Source organism: Antechinus flavipes, chromosome 2 (assembly GCF_016432865.1).
Source record: "Antechinus flavipes isolate AdamAnt ecotype Samford, QLD, Australia chromosome 2, AdamAnt_v2, whole genome shotgun sequence".
NCBI lineage: Eukaryota > Metazoa > Chordata > Mammalia > Dasyuromorphia > Dasyuridae > Antechinus > Antechinus flavipes.
Window position 1 is genome coordinate 88,208,033 of NC_067399.1, and position 26,577 is coordinate 88,234,609.

Consider the following 26,577-nt stretch of genomic DNA (forward strand, 5'->3'; position numbering starts at 1 on the left):
GAGAAAAGAAGTTTGTCATAATATAAATTTGTGATTTCATATATGCCTCCCCACCCCTTTTTTTTTTGGTTCTACTTTTTATGTGGAAATGCTTATCTTGTTTGGTGTTAAGTTCAGAATAAAAAAAATTAAAAGGAAAAAAAAATCATCTTCCCCATGAATATATACTCCCTCTTTGTCCTCATAGCATGGAATTGATCCTGGGTTCTTGAAGTAATATAGATCAGAAGTGTGATAAGAGATATACATTTTCAGAAAAGGTTAATGTGTGGATATGTTGTGCTTCACTGTACATATTTGTTACAAGGAAGAGATCTGGGGAGGGGGGCTGAGGGAGAGAATTGGGGGAGGAGTGGAGTCAATGAAATTTTTTTTTAAATGGAGGGATACAGGAGGAAGTTCAGATGGGGACACAGACGAGCAGGGCAGTTTGGTGCTATCATGTTAAATTTGATATACTGTTTAAAAATGTACTAGATATTTGTGGTTTCATAGGCAATCTTTTTTTCTTTTTGTCCTTTCCGCACTGAAATGTTCATAGTTTGGTTAAATTCATAATAAAAAAGAAATAAAATGCCCAGTACTTTTAATGACCTCAAGTTTCTCCCTGAAACAAAGCCCAAGGTTTTTAAAAGCAATATTCTTCCAGGGAGGCTGTGAGTCATGGAATACCGCAGTCTTGAGGATTAAAAATTGTGGGTCACTTAAAGTACAATAACAGGTTGTGTGGAGGGCCTCCACACCATGCCTCCCGTTCTTAGCTCTTCATCCTCATCTAACAACAGCAGAAGTAACAGCAGCAGCCAGTATTTATACAGCACTTTAGGGATTTACAAAGTGCTTTACTAATGGTACCTTATTTGATTCTCACCTCTGAGAAGTAGGCACTAATATCTCCATTTTACAGACTAAGAGACTAAGTCTGAGAAGTTAAGGAACTTGCTCAGAATCACGCAGCCAGTAAGTGCCTGAGGTAGGATTCTAATGTAGATCTTCCAGTACATCATTCTATTCATTACATCGTGTAACTGGCTTATTTTTTCCTTCCTCTAGGAACTCGGACTTTGTCCCTGGGTCCCTTGTTCTCTGATAAGTGAGCTTTCATTTTGTCTTGCTGGGGTTCAAGTCTTCATGACAATTCCCTGCCTTACCATGCTGCCTTCCCAATACTATTTTAAATATTGTCTTTCAGGCTAGAAACTGATTTAACAGCATCCCTGGGTCTTAGCAAAGTGCCTGCTTGACACACTGTAAATTTAATGTCCTGTCTATTTACTTGTCTGTTTGTCCAGTCTATCTATCTGTTTATCCTATTTATCTATCAGTCTGTCTGTCCAGTCCTCTCTCTCCCTCCTTCTTCTCTTTCTATCTTCTCTGTCTCTGTCTGTCTATCTCTCACACATATACACACACTCTCATCTGTTTATCTATGTTAGTTTATCTACCTACCTGTCCAGTTTATCTGTCCAGTCTCTTAGCTATTTCTCAATCACTCTGTTTATATTGTTATATATCTATTTGCCAGTTGGTCTCTCTGTCTGTCTGTCTGTCTATCTATCTATCTGAAAAGGCATATGATAAATGAAGGCTTGCATGAAAGAAACAACCTTGGAGCCCAGAGATTTATCACTTCAAAAAGGAGAAGGGCATTTAGCAGGTTGGAGGGATCCCCAGTGGACAGTTCACGACTATGTTAGTGTCCTTGGAGTGCTGAGATACCAAAGAGAATTGCACCATTCTCTCCCAGTGATGGATTTACAGGAGCCCATGGACAACAGTCACACAGGATGAGAAAGCACAAAAAAGGGGTGATCTGTATGTTCAGAAGGATTAGCCACATCACTGAGCTAAGATCACTGAGGTGAATTTCATCTGATTAGATTTGACTCATCATTCTAACCTTTCGACTCCTTTTTAGATGCTGGCTGTGTCATCCAATGTGTTAGCTAATCCTCCCAGCTTTGTGTCCCTGGCAAAGTTGATGATTTTGCCATAAAAGCCTTCAGCTAAGTCACTGACTAGAGTGCTTAACAGTGTAAGAGGAAATATGGTACAGTGGATAGAGAGTGGGTTTCATAGTCAGGGGTTTGGACACAGCCTGATTGTGTGTTCCCAGATACCTCAATTAACCTCTCCATGTTTCAAGCAATTCTCTGAGAGATATTGATCTGAAATGGCAGAGGGAATTTATTTAATGAATGTTTTCCATACTAAATAAATAACACATTGAGTAAAAAATAATATTGAAGAGTACAAGAGTATTTAAATAAGTCTAAGGGATTTCACCAGAGACCTACCTCCAAGTTGACCACAGTTCTACTTCTTTTATTTATTAGCTATGTGACCCTAAGCAAATCATTTAACCTATCTGAGCCTCAGTTTCCTTGTCTGTAAATTCAGGGAGTTTGAATAGATGGTCTCTGAGGTCCCCTTCTGTTCTTCTGTGACTGTAAGCCATTAATGATTAACCACTCTTGGGGTAGGTCATTCAGTCAGTTCTGAATCTAACTGAATATACCCTCACCTGACCACAAAGACAGCATGACAAACTTTTGTAAAATGTTTGGCCATAATCAATGTAAGCAGTATCCCCCTGATATGGGAGGCCTGTCAGTCTGGCATGATGAATGTTAAAAATTGTCTTTACATGTAATTGAAAAAAAAATACTATTAAAAAATAATGATTTTCTTAGGAATATAAATTAAGTTCACTTAATTTACAGAGTTTGCACCTTCTTCCCTTTTTTGAAAATTGAGACTTTTGTTCTTCTCTTCAATCTTGGGGCGTATTTTTCTTATTCTTTAGGGTCTTTTGAATGTCATTGACATTGCTTAGCCACAATATCTACCAGCTATATCTCTAAACATATTAGAATTATTACTACCTGAGGAAAATGCCTTTTAAATCTTTTAGTACTTTAGAAATGAACCTTTATTATTATTGCTGAGATTCTCCTTAAATCATTCTCCCCAACTCCTTCCTCTGACATCCATTTGACCCCTCCCCTAAACAGAAGGCCTATTCCTGGCTTGCTTTTGAATAGGTATACCCTGAAGGTCACTTAAAAACCATAACTTTTTTTCTATTAAAGGGAAAGTTTTTGTTTTTTTTAAATCAAAATGACCTTCAGTTTAAAAAAGTCTGCTAATGAGGCCTATTGCTCTATGGCTCTATTAGAGCAGCTAGGGTAGGTGGATGGAGTCAGGAAGACCTGAGTTTGAACGTAACCATAGATACTGTCTGATCCTGAGCCAGTCACTTAATCTTTGTTTACCTCTGGTTCTTAAGGTGGTTGTAAGGATCAAGTGAGATAATATTTGTAAAGAGCCATGAAAAACTTTAAAGTACTCTACAAATGCTGATCTACTTTTAAGACTTTAGCATGTGAATGGACCTCAGCCAGGAAGGTTTTTACAATGGGGAGAGGAGGAGAAAAGAGGGGACAGTCTTAGAAATGAATCAAACAGCAAAAACAGTATCAAAGATGAGCCAGTGTATCTAAGAAGTGTCTCTGAACCTCACTGAACCTCAAGTTTTTCTATCTCTGAAATGAAGGGACAGAAGACCCTGTCCACTTCTCAATCAATGAATATATACTCAAGGTAATTTGGAAGAAACTTGCAAACTCAGATCATTCTGAAATGTTTCTCTTAAAAAAATTTTTTTTTGAATTTTTAAATTTACTTTTTAAAAACATTTATGGATTAAAACAATCATTTCCATAACATGCTATAATTTTTAAAAAGGTTTCAAATGAAATTGCAAATCTATTATGTATAACTTGTTATTCTTTTTAAATATGATATGAAATTATCATGTTGTAAATCCCCCTCTCCCTGCCTTTTTTCTTCCCTTCCCCCTTCTCCTGCCTTAGAGATGTGGCTACCATTAGGTGGATGGAGTCCCTCACAACATAGAATCATTGATTGAGAGCTGGAAGGGACTTTAGCGGTTATCAAGTCCAACCTTCTTATAAAGATGAAGATGAAGCTGAGCCTGGTGGGGGAGCTCAGGATAAGTATAAACTATGGCAATTAAGCAGGTAGGTAGTACAGTAGATAGAGTACCAGATCTAGAGTCAGGATGACCTGAGTTGAAATCCAGCCTCAGATATTTTGCTAGTTGTATGACCTAGGTAAGTCATATAACCCTGCCTCAGATTCCTCATTTGTAAAATGAGCTGGAGAAGGAAATGGCAAACTATTCTAGTATCTTTGCCAAGAAAACCTCAAATAAGATTATGAAGAATGAGATATAACTGGACAACAATTCCAATCTAACAGTAATAAAAAGCTTTCTCTAATTCAACTAGCTCTAGAGGGCTTCTTTGTAAGGGCTTGAAGCCCCAAAGAGAAGAAGGCTGACAAGACTCAAAATAAAAACAAACAGAATAAAGCTAGTTTTCTCATTGATCCTTAGTCTATCATTAAATATCCCAACAATACAATTAATGCAGTTGACTTTGCCACCGGCCCCTCTCTCTCCAGTAAAAGGAGGCTTTCTTGGGCTAAGCTCCCAGTGCTAGTGTTTCCATTACCAAGATTTCAGATGGCCCCATGTTGCCAAGGTACCTATATTACCTGAGGTGTGTTCACTGCAGAGTCCCCCAAAACATCTTCTCCCAGGAGCCATTCTATTAGAATCATGAGTCCTTCACCCAGCTGGTCCCATTGCTGCAGGAGCTTACACAACAAGGCCATTGCCAAGTCCAAGGCCTTCCCGGCATCCACCAAGGAGAAGTCAGAATCTAAAGAGATACAAGAAACATGCGGCCTGGTGAATACTCTTCCATATGGATTTCTCCAGGAACTATGAATAGCCATTTGTGGTATTAGGTGAGAAGGGAAATGTGAACTGAGCTGGGTTGATTAAGAGGATATCAATGCTTGTGGCTGTGTAACCATGAACAAGCCATCTCAAAGCCTCTGTTCTCCACTTCCCCCACTCCCTGCCTTCTAGGAAATGTTGATAATAATACTTGCACTACCTACCTTGTAGGGTTGTTACAAGGAAAGAACTATGTAAAATTTAAAATGTGATCTAATTATGAGCACGGATGATGATGAGTCAACTTGTAATATGCAGTTAGGAGTTCTCATTAAAAGGACAGAGACATACCAATTCACCATAACTTAATCACACAAGTTGGACTTAAGCGGGTATTCAGACTGGACAGCTGCCTATTCAGTTTGATTTGCCAGGTACTGGAAAACTCTCTAATCACCCAAAGAATCTCCCCCACTATCATACTTGAATTCTACCATTAAGGATTTTTTTTTTTTTGAGGGGGGAGAAGTCTCCTTCACTCGGTCCAGGCTGAAAGTTCAATGGCTACTCATGGCCCAATCCCTAAGCTGATCATCACGGAAGCTTTAACTTGCTGTTTTTCTGACTTGAGCCTGTTTGTCTGGTAGCTCCTGGGGGGCTCACCATTTTGAACTTAGTTCAGACACCTGATCAGCTTTAGCCCTAATGCAGTTTAAAATTTCTCAACACAACTGCTCCACCAGCCTGAATCTCCCCCAGAAACAGGGATTATAAATGTGTGCCACTAAAGATTAATTCTTTGGCTTGCCTCTTCCCATACTCTCTCAGAGTAAATCCTTCCCCTTTCCTCAGAGATAATAATTATATTCAAAATATCTTAGAATGAATGACTTTGTGACATACAATACCTCCCTAATAAAGAGGGATCCTCCTAGACAGCATAAGGACACTGTGGATCTAGGGAAGGAAGGAGGAGGAGACACAGAGAAAGAAAGAGAAGAGACAGAGACAGACAGAGATAGGAGAGAGAGAAAGAAGGGAGTTAAGAAAGAGGAAGGGAGAGAAGGAAGGAAGAAGAGGGGAAGAGGGAGAGGGAGAAGGCAGTGTCAGAGGAAAAGTTATCTTAATTACCTAGCAAGCTGTTTTAATGTGGCCAAAATCACACAGGTGGTAAGAGTTGTTTTTTTCCTCAATAATATTTTATTTTTCCAAATACATGTAAAGATAATTTTCAATATTCACTTTTATATGATTCCAAATTTTTGCTTGTTACCTCCCTTACCCCCCCCACCTCCACTCAAGACAACAAGCAAACTGATAGAGGTTACACTATTACACTCTTTTAAAACATATTTCCATATTTGTTATCTGTGCAAGAAAAATCAGAACAAAAGGAAAAAAATCACAAGAAAGAAAAAACAAGCAAACAACAAAGAAAGGTGAAAAATACTGTGCTTTGATCTACATTCATAGTTCTCTTGCTGGATGCAGATGGCTCTCTCCATCCAAGTTTATTGGAATTGTCTTGGATCACTGAATTGCTGAGAAGAGCCAAGTCTACCATAGTTGATCATTACATAATCTTGCTGTTACTGTGTACAGTGCTCTAGCAGTTGATCTTTTGAACCAAAACCTCCAAATCTAAACTTTTCCCAATACACAGTGCTTTCTCTTAAATGGAAAGAAGTTACCCTTTGAGGATCCACATGGACAACAGATTCAGATCCAAACCAGCCTGTACATAAAGATAATCTCTCAGCTTTCTATTTCTGCTGGGACATAAAAGGACCCAGATCCCATTCATTCACCATGTCACCCCTTGCCAGCAAACACATCTGCTCACCACCAATTTCCAAACTAGAAATGAGTAGGGCACATGTGGAGAAGCTTTTGAGTTGAGTGAGATTTTCATCTAAAGTCCAAAGTGTAATATTGGCCTCAGGCACCTTGTCACCAACAGCATACAGGAAGTGAGCAGAGATGTTCAGGAGGAAAATCAGGAGCTAGTGCACAAGGCTGGGCCCTTGCTAATATGCTGGGGAGACTGGTAACTGGCAGTGGTGCAGAAATCAGAAGCTAATGCACAAGACTGGGCTCTTGCTAATATGCTGGGGAGACTGGTAACTGGCAGTGGTGCAGGCGTACCTGAGTGAAGTAGGTGGGGAGTAAGCAATTATGTGATCAGGGCCAGGGTGATACTCCTAGCAAAACAATACCCGACACTGAGATAGAGCTTTATATACATATCTTCTCTGAGCCTGACAGAAGCTCTGTGGGTAAAGGCCCTTCAGATATTATTATTCCCTATTTTATTAATGAGGGAAGCTGAGGCTCAGAAACAAAGTGAACTAATTGACCTGAGGTTACATAGCTAGCATTTGAATGCAGGTTTCTTCTGCCTTGATAGGCCTAGTATGCTATCTACTAGACTATATTTCCTTTCACATACAGAGACAAAACAAAGCTATGAACAATCAATAAACAAGGTTAGCCTCATGTAAAAGCAGCTGCCCTCAAATAACTCCTTCACATAATCTGCTGCTGCCTGAAATTCTACCATAAAAATTCATTTCTTTGGCTTAAAACTTTGTTCCTTTATAAAATGGAATGTCCTTGTTGTAGGTGTCTCACATTCGGTTTTATTCAGTTGCATTCACATCACTTTATCCACTACAATCCATTACTTTTAAAGAATGAAGGTCAGGGGTGAGAAGACAAACATCGCCAACCTGATTCTCTTGGAGGGAAGTGTACTGTAATGGAAACCTCACTGAACCTAGACAGAGGAGGCTGGGATTGCATCCTAGCTCTCAATTACTTGCCATATGTCCTGTAGGAATTAATTTCACTTTTCTGGATCTCTAGTCACTTGGTAATCTCTAAAGTTCCTTCCAGGTCTGGGAATCTGAAATGTTTGTGCCATCTCTATGATGCGCCCAGCTGTAATGCTAGCAGTGGGGCTGGGAGATGGGAGTAGGAAATTAAAAAGAAAGAGATTAGTTAAAAAAAAAAGTATAAAAATATTTAAAAAAATAAAGGAGTGCCTCTCTGGCTCTCTGGAAGCTAGGAATAAAGAAGATGACCAGTTCTTTTATTTTTTAATCTTATTCATGTTGAGTTTTCAGTTCCAGCATGATACCCAAAGGAAAATTCCCATCCACTAAGCTACTATTCCACTGAAATTTTTCTTTCAAAGGCAATCAATGACCTTTTAAGTCATCAAATCTAACAACTACTTCTTGATTTCTACAGCCTCAGATACTTTACTCTTCAGTCCTTAAAATTCTCTTGGTTTTTATAATTTATTTTTCAATTCAACCTCACAATTCAACAAGAATTTGAGAATACAGAAACAGGAGGAAACAATCCTTGTCCCCCAAGAGTTTCTCTTGTACATTCCTGGTTCCTTTGTCTTTGACTGTCCCTTCTCTGTCTCCTTCACTGGCTTCTCTGCCTCTTTCTGCCCCTTAAATGCTTCATCTGGGATCAGAGTAACTGAAACTTCAAAACCTAACATCTCACTTCTGTGAATTGTCCCCAAATCTCTATCTTTAGCTTGCAGTTAAGACCTACACTTCCAACTTGATTGCTGAATAAACTGGTAAAAGAGTGCTGACACATGGGAAAGGGACCACTTCTCTTGGGAGCATCATTGCCACCAGCTCAGCATTTGGACCTCCCTTGCATCTCTGAATGTCATGATATAAATAGGCTGGATCTGACTGATCAGGGGCCACAATGGAGTTCAGTATGGATCACTCACTGCAGTCATAGCTCCTTAAAGTCAGGAACTTTAATTTTTTGCCTTTGTGGCCCTAGTCTCTAGCACAGTGCTGGGCAAAAAATTGAGTTGAAGTGAACTGAAAAACTGTTCTTTGAATTAGATTCTTGACTTTACTTTCTACAATAGCATAAAATGTGCCAAACTGTTCTCAGGGTAGGGTGATACCATACGACTATCTCAAGTCTGGAAGACAGAAACAATCTCTTAAATGGCTTCTCTGACTCCAGTCTTTCCCTACTTTAATCTATTCAGCAGCAATTGGTTAAAATCAACAAACATTCAGAAAGTGTCTACCATATTCAAGGCACTGGGCTAGGGGAATGAGGACAGGGACCAACCTATGTCTTCAATGGTTTAGGGAACTACTAGATGAAGAAAATCTCTTTCCCAGTGCTGGGACATAATTCCTGTCTTTAAGAAATTTATATTTTCATAGAAGGAAATATTACCTGTAGCCTTCCTAAAACATCAATTTAAGGAAATAATTCTTTTTCTTCTCTCACTCCTTTTCCTTCTGTGTGTTAGTGATGAGAGTGTGATTAAGATGGTTTTCTGGGGTTCATGGGTGGAAAGCTAGGGAAGCTGTAGCATAATTAGCAATAAAAAGTCAAAAGATTGAAAATTAGAATCCATAAGATATCTTCTTCCAAAAAAATAACAAAAACTGAAGTGGAAAAGAAGATAAGGATAAAGAATTTAAGAAGCACTGGGTTCTGTGTGAGAACCATGATAAAACTTACAAGTTGGATATCATAATTCAAGAAATTATAAAAGAAAAGTGCCCAAGACCATTAGAATAAGAGAACATTATGAAAATAACTCCACAGATCCCCTTCAAAAAGAGAATTAACATTGTTGGAAAATGTAGTCACTACATTCCAGAGCTTCCAGATCAAATAAATATTACCTCATGCAGGAAAAGATAAATCACTCACCAAGGACGGACATTCAGGATCATGAAAGATTATGCAACCAATATGATAAAGGAAAGGAAAGAATGGAATATGATATTTCAAAAGATTAAAGAAAAATTCCTACCACCAAGAATATCATCCTACAAAGGTAATACCTATAGAGAATTTTAAAGAGAGAGACCTTTTGTAGAATTGATGACTTTTAAGCATTTCTGCTTAAAAAACAAAACAAAACAAAATTGAGTTGGGAAGATTCTTTGACATCCTGTCAAAGAAAACAAATAACATTTAAAAAGAAAAGTACATTTGGACAGCTTGAAAGGGCTAAATCAAATGTTTATTCTCCAAAGAAGGAGATGTTCCTTTCCCTTCAGAATCCCATCTAATCTTCAAGGGTTAAAGAGAGAACCAAAAAAAAAGAGGCAAATTCAAAGTCTGGGTGGTTTTTTGTTTCGGTTTTTGTTTTTTTAAAGAGTTGAGAAAAAGAAGAAAAAAGAAATACACTAATCTAATATCATCTAGTAATAAGCACTTACTATTTGCCAATGCACTGGTAAGCAAAAAGGATACAGAGAAAAGCTATCATAGTCCTCATTCTTTAAAGAAGGAAAAAGGAAGATGAAAGGAAAACTTATTTCTTATAATTGGATTCCTTATCTAGACTATTGAAACAACTTCTAAATAGTGTCCCTTTTCCAAATCACTCACAACATGACTTCCAAAGTGATTTTTCCTAAAGTACATATATGGCCATGCCATTCCCTTCTATTAATAAATACTAATGGTTCTCTATCACCTCTAGGATTATTATAAGTGTCTATGTTTATTTTTCAAAGTCTTCATGATCTAGCTCCAATTTAGCCTGCTAATCTCCTTATATACAACTTTCCCTCCTATATTCCATACTCAAAATGACTTCCACCTTCCTTTTATCCGGGTCATATCTTTACTTGCTCATTTTGAAGCTGCCTTCAAAGGACATATCATCAACTGTCACTAAGTGGGACCTCAAAAGAGATCCTTTAACAATCTAATTACCTGATTTCCCCAATAGAACTTTCTTCTGTCTCAGATACTCTGCCTGGACTCACTTTTATATGGTTAGCATACTCCCACCTTCACAGTGATCCTGAGCCACCAGATATCAGTGAACAAACTCCATTTCCTATCCTCAACCATACTCTTATCTTACTTCTCATCATCCTCAACTCTACCACCTCCCAGAGGGGTGGTTGTGAGGATTAAATAATATTATAAAGTGGCACAGAGTAGGTACTTAATAAATTCTTCTTTTATAAGAACCTCACTGGATGTAAGGAATTCTTTTACCCCTCCCTAATTGATTCACTACCCCACTCAGCACAGCTGCTTTCCTAAACTTTTTATCCCTCCGCCCTCAGGTTGCTCACAAAAACTCCTCCATTCACCTTCTCAGCTAAAAACCTTGCTCAATGCCATTTTCTGAGAGTTTATTCTTCTCTCCTTATTTTATGTCACTCAGACATCTTCTCTCATGATTTCTTCCCCCACTCCCATTTTTTTACGAAAAGGGGATATTTTCTATGCTAAAGCAAGCCCCTCTACATGTATTAGTGAGTTGATCCTTTCACATCTTCTCTGGTAGATTGCCCTTTCTATCATTTCTACCTTCTTTCTAATATTCAATGTCTTCCTATCTACTTGGCTGCTTCCCTATTACCCATAAATTCCCCTATATTGGTATCCTTAAAAAAAATTACTTAATCTAACAATCCTCAAAAGTTATTGTCCCAAATATCTGGTCCTTTTGTAGCTAACTTCTAGAGACAATAGTCTATAATAGATGCTTCTGTTTTTCTTTTCATTCTCTTCTAAACCGTCTTTAGTTTGGCTTCTAATCATATCATTTCCTTCAAAGTTACCCAATGATCTATCAATTACCACATCTAAATGGTCTTTTCCCAATCATCATCTTGGATTCCTTTAACAACCTGGTGAAGCCTATGAACCATTTCTTGGAATAATGTTGTTTAAGTACAACAACATTATATTGTTATTATATAACGTAATATATGTTATATAATATAATGCAATATAATATAAATACAGAATTACAAAGTTCAGTAAAAATAAAGAGATAATTTTTTTTCCCATCTGTGTTCACAGACCCCTTGAAGTCTATTTACCAATCTCTTAAGAGTCTATGGACCCAAGATTAAGAAGCTTTGCTCTATTCCACAAAGTTTTCAGTCACCCATATGCATCCTATTAATTTCCTTTTATTTTATTTTCTGTTTGCCCTATTTGCAATTCCTCTTCTCTTCTAGGGCTATTTGCATTCTACCTATTCTCCAAAGCCTGGTTGAAAACCTACTTCTTCCACTGATGCACTTAACTATTCCTGCCTTCCCTTCTCTAAATATATCTTTTGGGCCTCTTATTTGTCTTTCAATATATTCTATCTCTAATTCATTGTTGGTAGAGTTGTGAACTGATTCAGCCATTCTGGAGAGTAGTTTGGAATTATGTGCAAAGATGTGCATCACACTGTGCACATCCTTTGATCCATCAGTGTCACTACTGGGCCTGCATCCCAAAGAGATCATAAAAGGGGAAAAGGACCCAGAAGTGCAGAAATGTTTGTAGTAGCCCTATTTGTAGTGGCAAGGAACTGGTAACTGAGTGGATGCCCATCAGTTGGGGAATGGCTAAATGTTATGGTATATAAATGTTATGGAATATTATTGTTTTTTAAGAAATGATGAGCAGGCTGATTCAAAAAAGTCTGGAAAAGCTTACATGAACTGATGGTAAGTGAAGAGAGCAGAAACAGGAAAACATTGTACCTTTACAAGTGAGATTATGTGATGATCAACTATGAGATCTAGTTCTTCTCAGTGACATAATGATCCAAGATAATTGCAATAGACTTGGGATGGGAAATGCCCTCCTCATTCAGAGAAAGAACTATGGAGACTGAGTGCCTATCAAAGCATACTATTTTCATTTTTGTTTGCTTTTTCTTAACTTGTGATTTTTCCCTTTTGTTCTGATTTTTCTTTTACAACATTACTAATATGGAAAAATGTTTAAAATGGTTGTATATATATAACCTATATTGTATTGCTTGCTAATTTGGGAAGAGGGGAGGTAGAGGAGGAAGAAAAAATTTGGAACTCAAAATCTTACAAAAATGAATATTGAAAACTATCTTACATGGAAAAAATAAAATAGTATTGAAAAGAAAAAAATATATTCTCTCTTGTCGTGTTTTTCAAACATTTCCTGCATTATTCTTGTTTTCTCATTATTTGCTAAGATCTTTAAGGATTGGTACAAATCATAGAATACGATCTCACATTTATGTAAATAAATTTACATTTAATGGAGGATTCCATAGCCTTTCAATAAAGTCCTATTACAAGGTTATCTTGTGACATCTGGATTCTCTGGACTATTTCTGGATGGGCTATGTCAGTGGAGGTCAAGAATGGTTCAGTGATAATCTCTATGTCTATGATCTCTGGAGCAGCCCAGCTAAGTTTGGAGAAACATTGGGGTAGGCTGAAGAATGAGGGCTCTTTTTCTGGTCACAGCAGCTCTGAAAAGATCATTGTTAAGGAATGGGATAGGGGATTGCAATCTGCTTTGGTGAAGAATGTGTCCAGATTGAAGATCACAATTGTGGACTCCTTAAATGTCTTTTACAGAAGTGGTTCTCAAAGGGGGTGTCATGGTTTCCCTAATATGTAGCAAATTCACTAGGTTAGCTGTAGCATTATTTTGGGCGTCATATTATCAAATGAAAAGTTATGTATATTTTTCATTAGTATAAATATTACTTCCCAAGTATGTATAAGATAGTAAGTATGGTATTTGAAGAATAAACAAAACTTGTCTTTTATATATACACAGTAATCTTAAAGCACAACTGATTTTGAATTATAAAGAACTCACCAAAAAAAAGGCTACTCAGGAAAATGTACATGTGGGAATATCCCTATAATCTTGTAATGTCCCTACTTTCTCTTCCTGGCTAAGGAAAATACTATTCTGAAAGCAAAAAAGAAAATTATAGAATCCAGTTAGGTGACTGACACATTGTAGGTGCTCTAAAAATATTGTTGATATGCTCAAAAAGTTATCAAACTGTGCATACCCTTTGATCCAGCAGTATTTCTACTGGATTTATACCCCAAAGAGATACTAAAGAAGGGAAAGGGACCTGTATGTGCCAAAATGTTTGTGGCAGCCCTGTGTGTAGTGGCTAGAAGCTGGAAAATGAATGGATGCCTATCAATTGGAGAATGATTGAGTAAATTGTGGTATATGAATATTATGGAATATTATTGTTCTGTAAGAAATGACCGGCAGAATGAATACAGAGAGGACTGGCGAGACTTACATGAACTGATGCTAAGTGAAATGAGCAGAACCAGGAGATCATTATATACCTCAACAACGATACTGTATGAGGATGTATTCTGATGGAAGTGGATTTCTTTGACAAAGAGACCTAATTCAGTTTCAATTGATCAAGGATGGACAGAAGCAGCTACACCCAAAGAAAGAACACTGGGAAATTAATGTAAACTATTTGCATTTTTGTTTTTTCTTCCCGGGTTATTTTTACCTTCTGAATCCAATTCTCCCTGTGCAACAAGAGAACTGTTCAGTTCTGCACACATATATTGTATCTAGGATATACTGTAACCTATTTAACATATATAGGACAACTGCTTGCCATCTGGGGGAGGGGGTGGAGGAAGGGAGGGGAAAAATCAGAACAGAAGTGAGTGCAAGGGATAATGTAAAAAGTTACCCTGGCATGGGTTCTGTCAATAAAAAGTTATTTTAAAAAATACTGTCTTATTAGTTTAGCTCCAAATCTGAATAGGAGAGCAACTGAAGAGGATCTTGGTCCAGGGACAGGAGGAGCTCCTTCAGGAAGGTACTCCTGACCCTCTCCCTCTCTGTCACCCACAGAAGCTGTGACAGGTGACCTAACTGTCACTATTTAATATAAACATTTTGTTCAGCATGACCTTTTCCTGATGAGACAGGCAAGTGTTCTTATGTGTGTGGAGAAAAGAGAAAAAAAAAAACAAACAAACCCATAATCATTTGACATTCAAGAGTGAATGCTTTAAAGAACTATCAAATTTGGGGTGTTTAAGATTTCTCTTTCTGTTTCATAGCTATTTCCTCCCAGAAGAAGCAAAAAAGGCCAGTTCTCTACTCTTTTCCTTGAAAAATCAGACCTCCCACAGATGCATTCATATGCAAAAAAATCCCATCTGATCATACCAGATGTAAACATTTTTCCTTTGTGACCTATTATGTAACTAGAAAACTTCATGCAAATATTTCTGTTTTTTTTTTAAAAAGACAATAAAAAACCCTCTATTTTTGGTAAATTGCAATACAATGGAATTTAAAAAAATACAGATCCCACCCAGAATCACTGCGTGAAACATTCTTTTTTTTTTTTCTAAGTGAAAAATTTTAAATGGGACATAGCAAATGAGAACAAAGTTTAATAGATATTTTACAGGAGATAAAAACTTGTTTTCTATACACCTACTCAGTTACATTTTAAAAATGGACATATTGACCTCTAGTTTATTACTTATTCATTTAGTTTTGCTATTGACCAATCATTTTTCAGTCATGTCTGACTCTTTGTGACCCCATATGGAGTTTTCTTGGTAGAGACACTGGAAGGGTTTTTCCATTTCCCATTCCAGCTCATTTTACACACAAGGAAATTGAGGCAAACAAGGTTAGGTGATTTGCTCAGGGTCACATGGGTAGGAAGTATCTGAGGCTACATTTGAACTCAGATTGGGGACTCTCTCCACTGTGCCACTTGGCTGCCCATTTATTCAATACACATTAATAAAAAATTAAAAACTTATAAAAAAGTCTTATTTACTTCTAATTCCTCCACCCCAACTTAAACATCAGACACAGCAAAAAAGGAATGAACAAAAGCAGACACCAACTTTGAATAAAATCTGGGGAAAGAAGTAGGGGGGTAAATTGGAAGGGGGCAGCAACTCAGACTGGAATAGGAATGATACTTGAGCTTGGTCTCAAATCAATTTAATTCAATAGATATTTCAGTGCTACTGTGTGTAAAACCCAGTTTTAAGCTCCAATGAAACAAAGGAGGATGCATCCTGCCCTCAGGAAGCTTAGATCCTAGAAATCAAAATTGAGTGCATTAAATCTAGCTGTATTGCCTAAACTTGGACCCAGAAAGCAATTGAGAAAACATTGATCCTTGCCCTGAAGAAACAGAGACTGAAATACTGAATATTCAGTGTAAGTCAACAAGCCTGCTTATCTACACCAGGAACCATGCAAATTTTAGTGGAGAACGAGAATTGCAAAAGCAATCCCTGACCACAAGAAGCTTACATTCTAATGAAATGAAAACAACTCCATATATGGAGAACACACAGCACAATACACAAACAAATATGGAGATAGACAGGTAGATAGAGGGAATATAAAAATATGTAAATATCAGAATAAGTAAAAGGGAGCAAAAAAGGTTATGGAAGACTTAAAAAGACAAGATTCTTATATTTGATCCTAGAGGAAATGGGGGCAGCTAAGTGGCACAGTGAATAGCTGAACTTAAGGTCAGAAAGACTCTTTGCTGAGATCAATTCAGCCTCAGACACTTCCTAGCTATGTGACCTGGACAAGTCACTTAATCCCGTTTGCCTCAGTTTTCTCATGGCAAACCACTCTAGTATCTTTACCAAGAAAACCTCAAATAGAGTCATGAAGAGTTGGACATGACTGAAACGACCAAATAACAACAATCATTGGGCACAAAGGAGGCTATGGTACCTGGGATGATCCTTGAGGGAAGAAAAGTGTCTGAAAGGCCAAAATTAAAAGGGTATATTTCAGGTATTGGGCACAACCTGCACTAAATGTGCAGGAGCATGATATAGCATCTTAAGTTTGGGAAATAGTACAATTTGACCAGAACCCATTTGTGACACACAGAAGATAGAATGCTAAGGTTGGAGTTAGGAAGTAAATCTGCCACTTACTAGCTCTGTGACCCTGGCCAAGTCACTTAATTTCTATTTGCCTCAGTTTACTCATCTGTAAAATGGGGATAAATACAAATATACCTCCCCCTCCCAGATTTTTGTGAGGATCAAGTGAAAAAAAGCTCTTAGCACAATGAGTGACACATTCATTAAGACCTATACAAATAGACATAATTAGACCTATATAAATGTTATTTATCTTCCTCCTCCATCCTCATCATTATAGAAGTAACATGAAATGAGTTTGGAAAGACAGGCTATACTTTTATACAAATAAAATCAATGCAGCTAAAATTAGAAGGGAAAGCATTAAATGGGGGGGAAAGCTTTACAAGTTTCTCTTTTAAAGTTCTTATTTTTAAAATACATATGAAACAGATTCAAATTTATAAGAAGAATCATACCCCAACTGATAAATGGTTAAACAATATGGTCAGTCAGTCAATTATCATTTATTAATTGTCTTCTATGTTCTGGGTATTGTGCAAAGTGCTAGGTACACAAAGGCAGTCCCTATCTTTAAGGAGTTCACAGTCTAATGAAGGAGAACAGCATTGAAACAATTATGTACAAAACAAGATAGATGATACAGTATTTAAAGGGAGAAATCCAAGCTATCAATAATCATATGAAAAATAAAAAAGCTTTAATCACTAATAATTAAAGAATTGCAAACTAAAGTAAATTTGAAGTTCCACCTCACACCCACTGGGATTGGCAATGAACAGAAACAGATTAATGCACTGTTGGTGAGGTTATGCATCGGTCCAACCATTCTGAAAAGGAATTTGGAACCAGTCCCAAAAGTCATTAACTCTGTGTATGTGTGTGTGTGTGTGTGTGTGTGTGTGTGTGTGTGCGCGCGCGCCAAAGCGGTCAGAGAGAGAAGAAATAGACCGTGGTGAAGAACTAGAAACTTAAGGGGCACCAATGGTCATACAGCTCTTGAAGAATGATTGGATAAATTATGGTACATAAATGTAATGGAACATTATGTAAGAAAAGATGAAAAGGTAAGAGAAACTTGGGAAGATATGCATGCATGAAATGAGCAGAAAGACAATAATTTATATAATAACAAGAGCTTTGTAAAGACTAGCAAATTTGAAAGTCCTTAGGTCTCTGACCAATGCAGTGATCAATTATGGTGCCCAAGGACTGACAATGATCCATGCTACCTGTCTTCTAACAAGAAAGGTAGGTGATAGACTCAGTGTAAAATGAGACGTGTTTTTCTACATTACCAATGTAGGGACATGTTTTGTTTAAAGATGTATATTTTCAAAAATTAATAAACTTTTTTTTTATCTCTCCTTTCTCAGTCTATCCTAACTGATAAAGAGAAAAAAAATCTTTAACAAATATGACTATGTCTCCCAAAGTGCTCACCCACCAAAAAATCTCTAACAAATATGACTATATCTAAGTGCTCACCCACCATAGGAGCGGTGGATTTCATATACTTATTATATTTTTGGTGGAGAATAATATATATTGTAAATACCAGGAGGGCAGAGACTCTGTCAGTTAACCTTGTATCTCTCTTGGTTCTCAGTACAGTGGTTTATACATAGTATACTTTATAAATAAAATAGGTAAATTACTTAGTAGTAAATTACATAGTAGATACATTAATAAATGGGTTATTGAATGAATGAATGAATACATCAACCAACCAGGGAAACAAATACGAGGGGACACAAGGGGACAGGAGATCAGATATAAGAAGGAAAAGTGCTTTTGGAAAGCTTACATGGTTCTTGGTGAGAATATGAAAACTAATGATAACTGATATTTATAAAACACCTTAAGGTTTGCAAAGTGCTTTACGTATAGTATCTTATTTAATCTTTACAACAGCTCTCTAAAGTTGATATCATTATCACTACCATTTTGCAAATAAGGAAACTGAACACACAATTGGGAGTCAGCCCACTAAGCCAGGATGGTCTGTGAATTGACAAATCATCCACTGTGAGCTACAGAACCTCCACCTTGCTACTCCTGAAATAAAATACTCAAATGACTTTTACAAATTCACTACCTTAGGATAAGAAAAAGCAACCCTTAGGCCTATTATTACACCATTTATTATTGCACCCTAAGTCAAATAAAGATGCACATCCAAGTTGGCAGAATTTCACAGAATTAAAGCTTCTGATTTAGAAGGGAATTTAATCTAGTTTCAAATCCCCAACCCCCTCCCCCCCCAAGAAAAAGAAAAAAAGAGTTTCCTCTTCAGTATACCTGGGCAAATGATCACTGTGACTTTGACTGAAGCCCTCTAATAGGGCTGGGATGGAAAGTGGCCAGGATGAGGGAGAGACAGCAACTATCTCCCAAGGCATCCCATTCAGCTTTGATATTGCTCTAATTATTAAGAAATGTTTCCATACTAAAAACCTAAATTTTCCTTTGTCACTTCCATTTATTGCTATTAATTCTGACCTCTGTGACCAAATATAAAAACTTGAAATCCTTTTCTAAATCTCTCTCCTTTCTCCTGTGATCTGCTCAGCTCAGGTACTACTTACTAGTCAAAGCCTCCCTGTTCCCCCTTCTCTTCTACCTCAAATTACCTTGGATTTATTGGTTTGGGTACACAGTATCCTTCCTTCTAGATCAGGGGTCCTTAACCTGGGATCCATGAATTTGTCTTTTAAAATATTTGGGTAAGTATATTTCAACATAATTGATTCTCTTTGTAATCTTATGCTTATTATTTTATGATTTAAAAGTCCATAGGTTTCACTGAGCACCAAAGGGACCATGATGCAAGAAAGGTTAAGAACTCCTTTTCTGGTAAAATGTAAGCTCTTGGAGGGCAGGGGGTGCTTTGTTATTGTCTTTATAGTCCTGGTACCTACCACGGTGCTTTGCACATATAGTTGACATTTTTTAAAAAATGGATGTAAATGAATGGAATTAAATTGAGGGAAAACAGCACCCTGAGCTCATAATTTGTTCAAGAGTCTCTAGACTCGAGAAGAAAGGTCCCCAAAGAGAGAAGACCAAGAAAGCTCTGGAAACAGAGGGTGGTCTAGTCCCTCCCCCACTTCTGCACCTCATCACACTCGGTAATAAAGCGTGACGCTTCCACTGCTAAAATCATCTACCAGGTAAGCCCTCCTGTGTAAGTGGATCCCTTTAAATACTGCTTTGCATCTGATGGCAGAGATCAGATCATAGTGTTCCAACCAGCAAGCTTTTTCCTGGAACTACACACCACTAATCATCTGGTTTTCATTTGACTGCCTGGGTCTGTTTTATAACTGTGCCATTTCATGATAGCTTTAAAGAGAGGCCATCCCCTGACATAATGCAAGAACAATGAGTACCGCTGCATCTGTGAGCAGCACCCTTGAAATATGCTGGTGGAGCTCCCTGTCTTTTTGTTTTTCCTCCTTCCTTAAGATTCAGCTGAGTTCCCAAATCCAGCAGGCCTTTCCCCCCTCTTTAACATGGAAATCAATGAATTTACATGTATTTACCAAGGTAAATATTGGTTCTGAACAAGGTACCAGAAAGGATTTAAGAAGAGGAGAAGAACTGTCACAGAGCTTGCGCCTCTGAAGGTAGTTGGGAAAGGGGGGGGGGGGGGGGGGGGGGGGAGAGTTAACTGACAAATTCACTCTTATCATCATCATCATCACTGTTGTCAGTATCAATATCATCATCATTGTCATCATCAAAATTATTGTCATCATTGTCGTCATCATCATCATCATCATCATGTCGCCATCATTGTAATCATAATCACTGTCATATCATCACTGCCGCTCATTATCATCATCATCATTGCCGCCATCATTGTAATCATAATTACTGTCATCATCATCACTGCCGCTCATTATCATCATCATCATAATCATCATTGTCATTGTCATCATCACTGCCGCTCATTATCATCATCATCATTGTCGCCATCATTGTAATCATAATCACTGTCGTCATCATCACCGCCACTCATTATCATCATCATCATAATCATCGTCATTGTCATCATCACTGCTGCTCATTATCATCATCATCACTGTCGCCATCATTGTAATCATAATCACTGTCGTCTTCATCACTGCTGCTCATTATCATCATTATCATTGTTGCCATCATTGTAATCATAATCACTGTCATATCATCACTGCCACTCATCACCATCATCATCGTCACCGTTACTGTTGTCGTCATCATTGCCCGTGAGTCCTTAGCTGGCCACATCACCTTTCCATCTGTGGGCCGACGACGCCCAAGGGAAGCAGCTTTGGCGGCCTCTTCGCCTCTCCTCGAGCCCTCTGCCTGGCTCCCACAGCGGCGTTCGGCTGTGCACGTTTGGATTGGAGGGCCCAGAACCTCCAGGAAGGCCTCGCTGCTGAACAAAGTGCCTCGGCTCGACCCCACCTTTCCCATCAGAAAGAGCCAGCACACGCTGCTGCCGGGACAGGCTGGAGCATCGTGCGTGTCCCCTTCATCCGTGTGACTCTGAGGAGACTTATGGGCCCTGCAACACGGAAGCAGCTCCCCGCGGCAGTCTCCAGTTACTTGGGACTAGGGGGCCCAAGCCTTGTTCATCTTGGGGAGGGGGAGGAGAGGTCACAGCACATCCACCCCTCCACTGAAGGTCAGCCGCAATGTCGGCAACACCGAGGTAGGTTGTGGGGAGCGCCTGCCGGCCCCTTTTCATCACCTCCAACAGCGCTGTGATTCCCGCACTAACACCATCAAGGACACAGCCCTTTTGGGGGGTCCCTGATTTCATACTACCGCAGAGAAATGCTGAATTTTAGCCGTTAGCTGTTATCTAACACCCAAGCCAGGAATCCTGTGTGTGTGTGTGTGTGTGTGTATGTGTGTGTATGTGTGTGTGTAATATATATATCAATATAACACACATATATGTACATATGTGTGGTAAGTGTGTCTACACACATAATACAGACATGTTCTTCTCTTTGTTTAAGATGCCCGCCAACTCTGATCAGTGGCTAGTGCCAACATGAAAAAAACAATTCTTTGCTTAACTACGCGACACAAGGGTGGTTTTACTTCCTGGCAAATTCCCAAGCCATAATTAATGAGGAACTCCAGTTGAGGAATGCTTGGGTTGCAAGACTTTGATCTTCTCCATTTTTTACCCCTAACATTTTATATTGTATATAGTTTGCTGGGGTTTGGGGGATTAGGATTGATTCGGTGTCTTGTTTTTGTTTTCCTTTAAAATGACCTTGTGAACTGTTTTCTACAGGTTTGGCGGTGGTGCTCCTGCTGCTAAGGTGTGGGGCTGCAGAGTGTCAGGCTGGCAGGAAGCTCAGTCCGACTTAGCCCAGCTAAGGGAGAAGGCGCTGGCTGAGCTGCCATGTGCCTCTGAACCCAGAACCGCTGTGACTAACGGATGGCAGACACTCACCCCATGCGAGTATCAAAGCTGGAATGTTGCGGCCTCTAACGCTCTATTTCCCACGGGCTCTCTGAATTCCAGCTTTCTGAGGCCCCCACTCATTATCATGTTTTCAGCATGAGGGATGCATTTGTATTTAACAGGTCACAGGACTCTTCTTAGTGAAAGGGAAACAAGCTGAGGGTGAGCGAGGCTTCCTTAGTTCATTCTTACAAAAGGTGAGGGATCTGACAGGATGCGTTTCTTTGTGCAGCCACAGTCACTTGGAAATGAGTTATCCTCATCACTCAGGAGCTTTGGGCTGGTTCCTGGAGGAGCAAAGCCCTCATGACTACCTCACAGCAGCCTGGCCAAAAAGGAGTCAGGCCAAACTCTGTACAATGAGATGCCTCAGGAGACACATCAGTGCCCTGAGCTTCTCTTAAACCATGAGTCACGTCTACCTTCTCTCCCTCAAAGCAGCAGTCATGCAGGAGAAAGCTAGCCTGATTCTATGACAGGAGGAGCTGAGCAGACTCCTTCAAAAGAGAAAAAGGGCAGGAGAATTTTCCTTTAAGTCTCAAACAGAAATTTGTTTGGTAACTCTGTTGTACTTATTATGGAATGATGGAATCTCAATAATTAAGTCTTTTAACTCTGGGAGATGACTAAGAACCATTACATTGACTTCCCAATCCCTATATTTTTGCTTGCCTGCATTGTGGATTTCCTTCATAGGCTAATTGTATAATATTTCAGAGTCCGATATTCTTTTTGTACAGCAAAATAACGGTTTGGACATGTATACTTATTGTGTATCTAATTTATACTTTAATATATTTAACATCTACTGGTCATCCTGCCATCTGGGGGAGGGAGTGGGGGAAGGAGGGGAATAATTGGAACCAAAGGTTTGGCAATTGTCAATGCTATAAAATTACCCATGCATATAACTTGTAAATAAAATGCTATTAAAAAAAAAACACAATTGAGTCTTTTAAAGTCCGTCTAATTTAATATCCCACCTAATACAAGAATTCTATTTAGAACATTTAAGAGAAGTTGAAATCTAGCTTCTACTTGAATCTCAAGACTCATGTTTTGACTCATGTTTTTCAAGGCCATTTAGTTTTAAGGGTTTAATAACCCAGCTAATCTAAGAATTCTATCTAGAACACTCAAGAGAAGTTGAAATCTAGCAAACAAGTGAGTCTTTTAAAACCATCTACTTTAATATCCCAGTTAATCCAAAATTCTATGTAGAACACTCAAGAGAAATTGAAATCTAGCTTCTGCTCAAATCTCAACAAGTGAGTAAGGCTGGTTACTTTAATATCCCAGCTAATCCAAAAATTCTATCTAGAACACTCAAGGGAAGTTGAAATCTAGTCTCTGCTCAGCCATGGTCTCCTACAGAATCCAGGGCTATCTCCAACTGGCCCACTGGAGTCAATCCAATCTCCAGTTGTCCTGATCTTTATCTTGCCAATGAACCCAGATTGCTCTGGAGGAAAAAAAACAAGGCAGCTGGCTTTGCACAGTCCTTTCTCACTTAAATTTCACTTGCATGGCACGACGCCATGGTCCTTTTTGAGAAGGGCAAACAATAAATCCCTCCAATGAGAAAGGAAGATTGACAGTTGGTTAAGGGGCTAAGGGCTCACCTTCAGTTTTGATGGTGAGGTCAAAGAGCTTCTTGGCCCCTCAACTAAGAGATCACCATACTTCTCTCCATATTCCCAGACCGAAATCCCAGGCTATCTGCCAGACCAGCATCTCTGAAGGGGTGCTGCAGAGGCCAGAAACCAGGCTCCAGGCCAAAGAGGTACAGGGCAAGAAAGCCAGGGCCATGGGGCCCATAACTGGCCCTTGATGGGGCTGCAAGGGGGAGCCCCTCCACTGGTAACTATTAAGCCATCACCAAAAAAAGAAATCCACTGGGAAGAGAAATGACTTCAAAAAGAGAAGGAAATACAAGGACTGAGGTGGTCACTCCAGCTGGCCAGATCGGAGTTAGTAGGATGGGGATGCAGGAGTGTACCAGGGCTCAGGCCACAGCTAGGTCCCCTTTCTAGAAGGAGCAGCTTCTCTACCCCTCTTCATTAATTCCTATTTGGAATCTACTCTTAAGAGATATATTTTAGAACACATTTATGCTAATGATGAAGATTTAGTTCCTATTTAGGGACAGTGAAACCTGAGAAAAACATTAAAGCCCCCTTTACTACTCCCATAGTTAACTCCTAATACAGCTCTTCTTTAGCTCCTATCTGGACTTCTGAAAATTTTCCCTCCAATTCATTCTTCTTCATATTGCCAGAAGATCTTGCCACACTACTCCTCTAGTCAAAAACCTTCAATGGCTTCCTACTGCCAATCAAGGAAACTCATTTGAGGCTCTCCACACCTGTGTATCTCCACATTTCACCATTCTCTCCTCTGACCTCTATCTTGTGGCCATACTCCCAAACTCACATACATTGTCCTCTGGACTTGGACTCATTCTGTTCTCCAGGCCTTGGATGCCCTCTCCTCTCTTCCTTGTCTACTGAATTCCTAGTTATTTTCTAAAAACCCAAAGAACCCAATTTCCACAAAACCTGGAATTCACATACCCTTTTGCTTTACTTATTATTAAGTAATATTACAAATCATAATTTTTGTAGTGGCATCTTATCCTCCTCCTAGATTATGAGTTTAGGGGGAAGGGGATAAAGACCATATCAATAATAGGAAATTAATGCGTATTTCTTGAGGGTAAATGTTCTTAAAATTTTTTTAAAAAGAAAAACACAAAATCACTTGATTTTAAAATTAACAATAGGGACAAAAACTTTTGTTAACTAAATATAAAAGAATCTGCCATTCAGTTTCATATTGTGGTCCATTAAAGGTGGGGAAGAAAAAAAAGGCAGGGGAGAGAATGACAGAGGAAGAAGAAAAACACAGATAAAGGGATATTGAGGGAGATTGTAGGCAGGTGAAGTGGAGAACTATGAGTGGACTGTAGGCTATCACTGTCTTATCACTGTGTCCAGCTTTTAAAGTGATTTTTACTCCTCCTCACTTCTGAATAGCATAGCCAGAGGACCCCACTAAATACAACTAAATCATTTTCTCAGTTGGTTCTTAAGTGACTAAGGAACAAAGATAAATAGTCTGAGAGCAGTACTGGTCTACCTTTTAGGTTTTTTTTTTGTCTAGAATATTGGAGGTGGGAAGAGAGGAGCGCATGGTGGAGTTCTTACTAGATAAACCAAAGATCAGCAGGTGGGGCTTTTTTGTTCTTTTGAAAATAAAAGTGGTGAGAGTTTTATTTTGAATGTAGCAACTTTCAGAAAGAAATGACTGAGCAGAAACTTCCCAGAATACATGATAATTGAGCTGCCCCTGGCTAAAAGAGACCTCTTCTGAACCAGAGCTAGTTTTGGATCCTTGGAGCTCAGCCAAGGGGATTCTTTTGGGAGCAGATAAAGAGGAAGCAGCATCATTAACTTGTCATCTCCAGCCTACCCTAGATGAAGCCAAAAGGGCATCTAGGAACTGAAAAGAAAAAAATCCCTTTGGAAAGTTGTCACTTGTAAGCTTGGTTGCTTGAGCTCTCAGCTACCTTTACCACTCAAACATATTTCTGGTCCTTGCTCATCAATCCCCTTCAATCAAGAAAATCAAGCTGCTACTAACATTAAAAGTTCCAGACAAGCAAAACATCTGTCACTAGCTTGGTGTTTTCAAGGAAAAACAGGACAACTTGAGCTGACAGGAGAAATTGAGATCCTTCACCTTTGACCCTACTCTCCCTTCCCTCATATTTAATTGGCCACAACATGGAACTGAAACATATTTTAAAAATATCAGCTGTATTTGTGTTCCCTGTTCTTAATTGTTTTAAAAGGTGAGTAAAACTTTTTATATTTTTGTACAAAAATATTAATATACTTGGAAATTAAATTCAATTGTCTTTTACTTGTATCTAATGCTTGATAGAAATAAAATTCTCTTTTAATCTAGATAGATAAATGCCAAAACAGAGGATCCCCCATACCCTAAAATAACTGACCTGGTCCTAAAGGGGGTTACATAGTGCTGATTTTTCATTTCTATAATTTCTAAGGAGTGAATGTGGCAAAATGAGTTGGCAAGAAATTGAAGAATGAAAGTAAATGAAATTTGGTGAAGTTTTTGCCCATCTCTTATATATGAATAAAATCCTGCCAATAAAGAGTGAGTGACTTTTTCTTCTTGCCTCCCTCCAAATTTCTTTTTCTTTCTTTTCTCTTTCTTTCCTTCTCTCTTTTAAAAAAATTATTTATTTTCTTTTTTATTATAGATTTTTATTTACAAAACATATGCATAGGTAATTTTTCAACATTGACCCTTGCAAAACCTTGTGTTTTAATTTTTCCCCTCCTTTCCCCAACCCTTTCTCTCCTTCTTCCTTCCTTCCTTCTTTCCTTCTTTCCTTCCTTCCTTTCTTCCTTCCTTCCTTCATTCCTTTCTTTTGTGAATGGTATTTTTTCCCAACATTCATTTTTTATAAGATTTTATGTTTCAAAATTTTCTCCCTCCCTCCTTTTCATTCCCCTTTCCCAAGACAGTAAAGCAATCTGATATAGATACATGGGCAATCATATAAACATATTTCCACATTAATCATGTTGTGAAAGAAGGAACAGAACAAA

The 26,577-nt window shown here is 38.4% G+C and overlaps 1 protein-coding gene across 2 annotated transcripts in view; it reads right to left on the minus strand.

Moving 5' to 3' along the window:
- Nucleotides 1-26,577, minus strand: part of ZFP36L2 (ZFP36 ring finger protein like 2) — a 252,540-nt gene that overhangs the window by 20,022 nt on the left and 205,941 nt on the right. For both annotated transcript variants that reach the window (XR_007950307.1, XR_007950308.1), the window contains one exon: nucleotides 4,582-4,748. The gene's annotated coding sequence lies outside the window, so the exon portion shown is untranslated. The remainder of the gene's footprint in view (nucleotides 1-4,581; nucleotides 4,749-26,577) is intronic.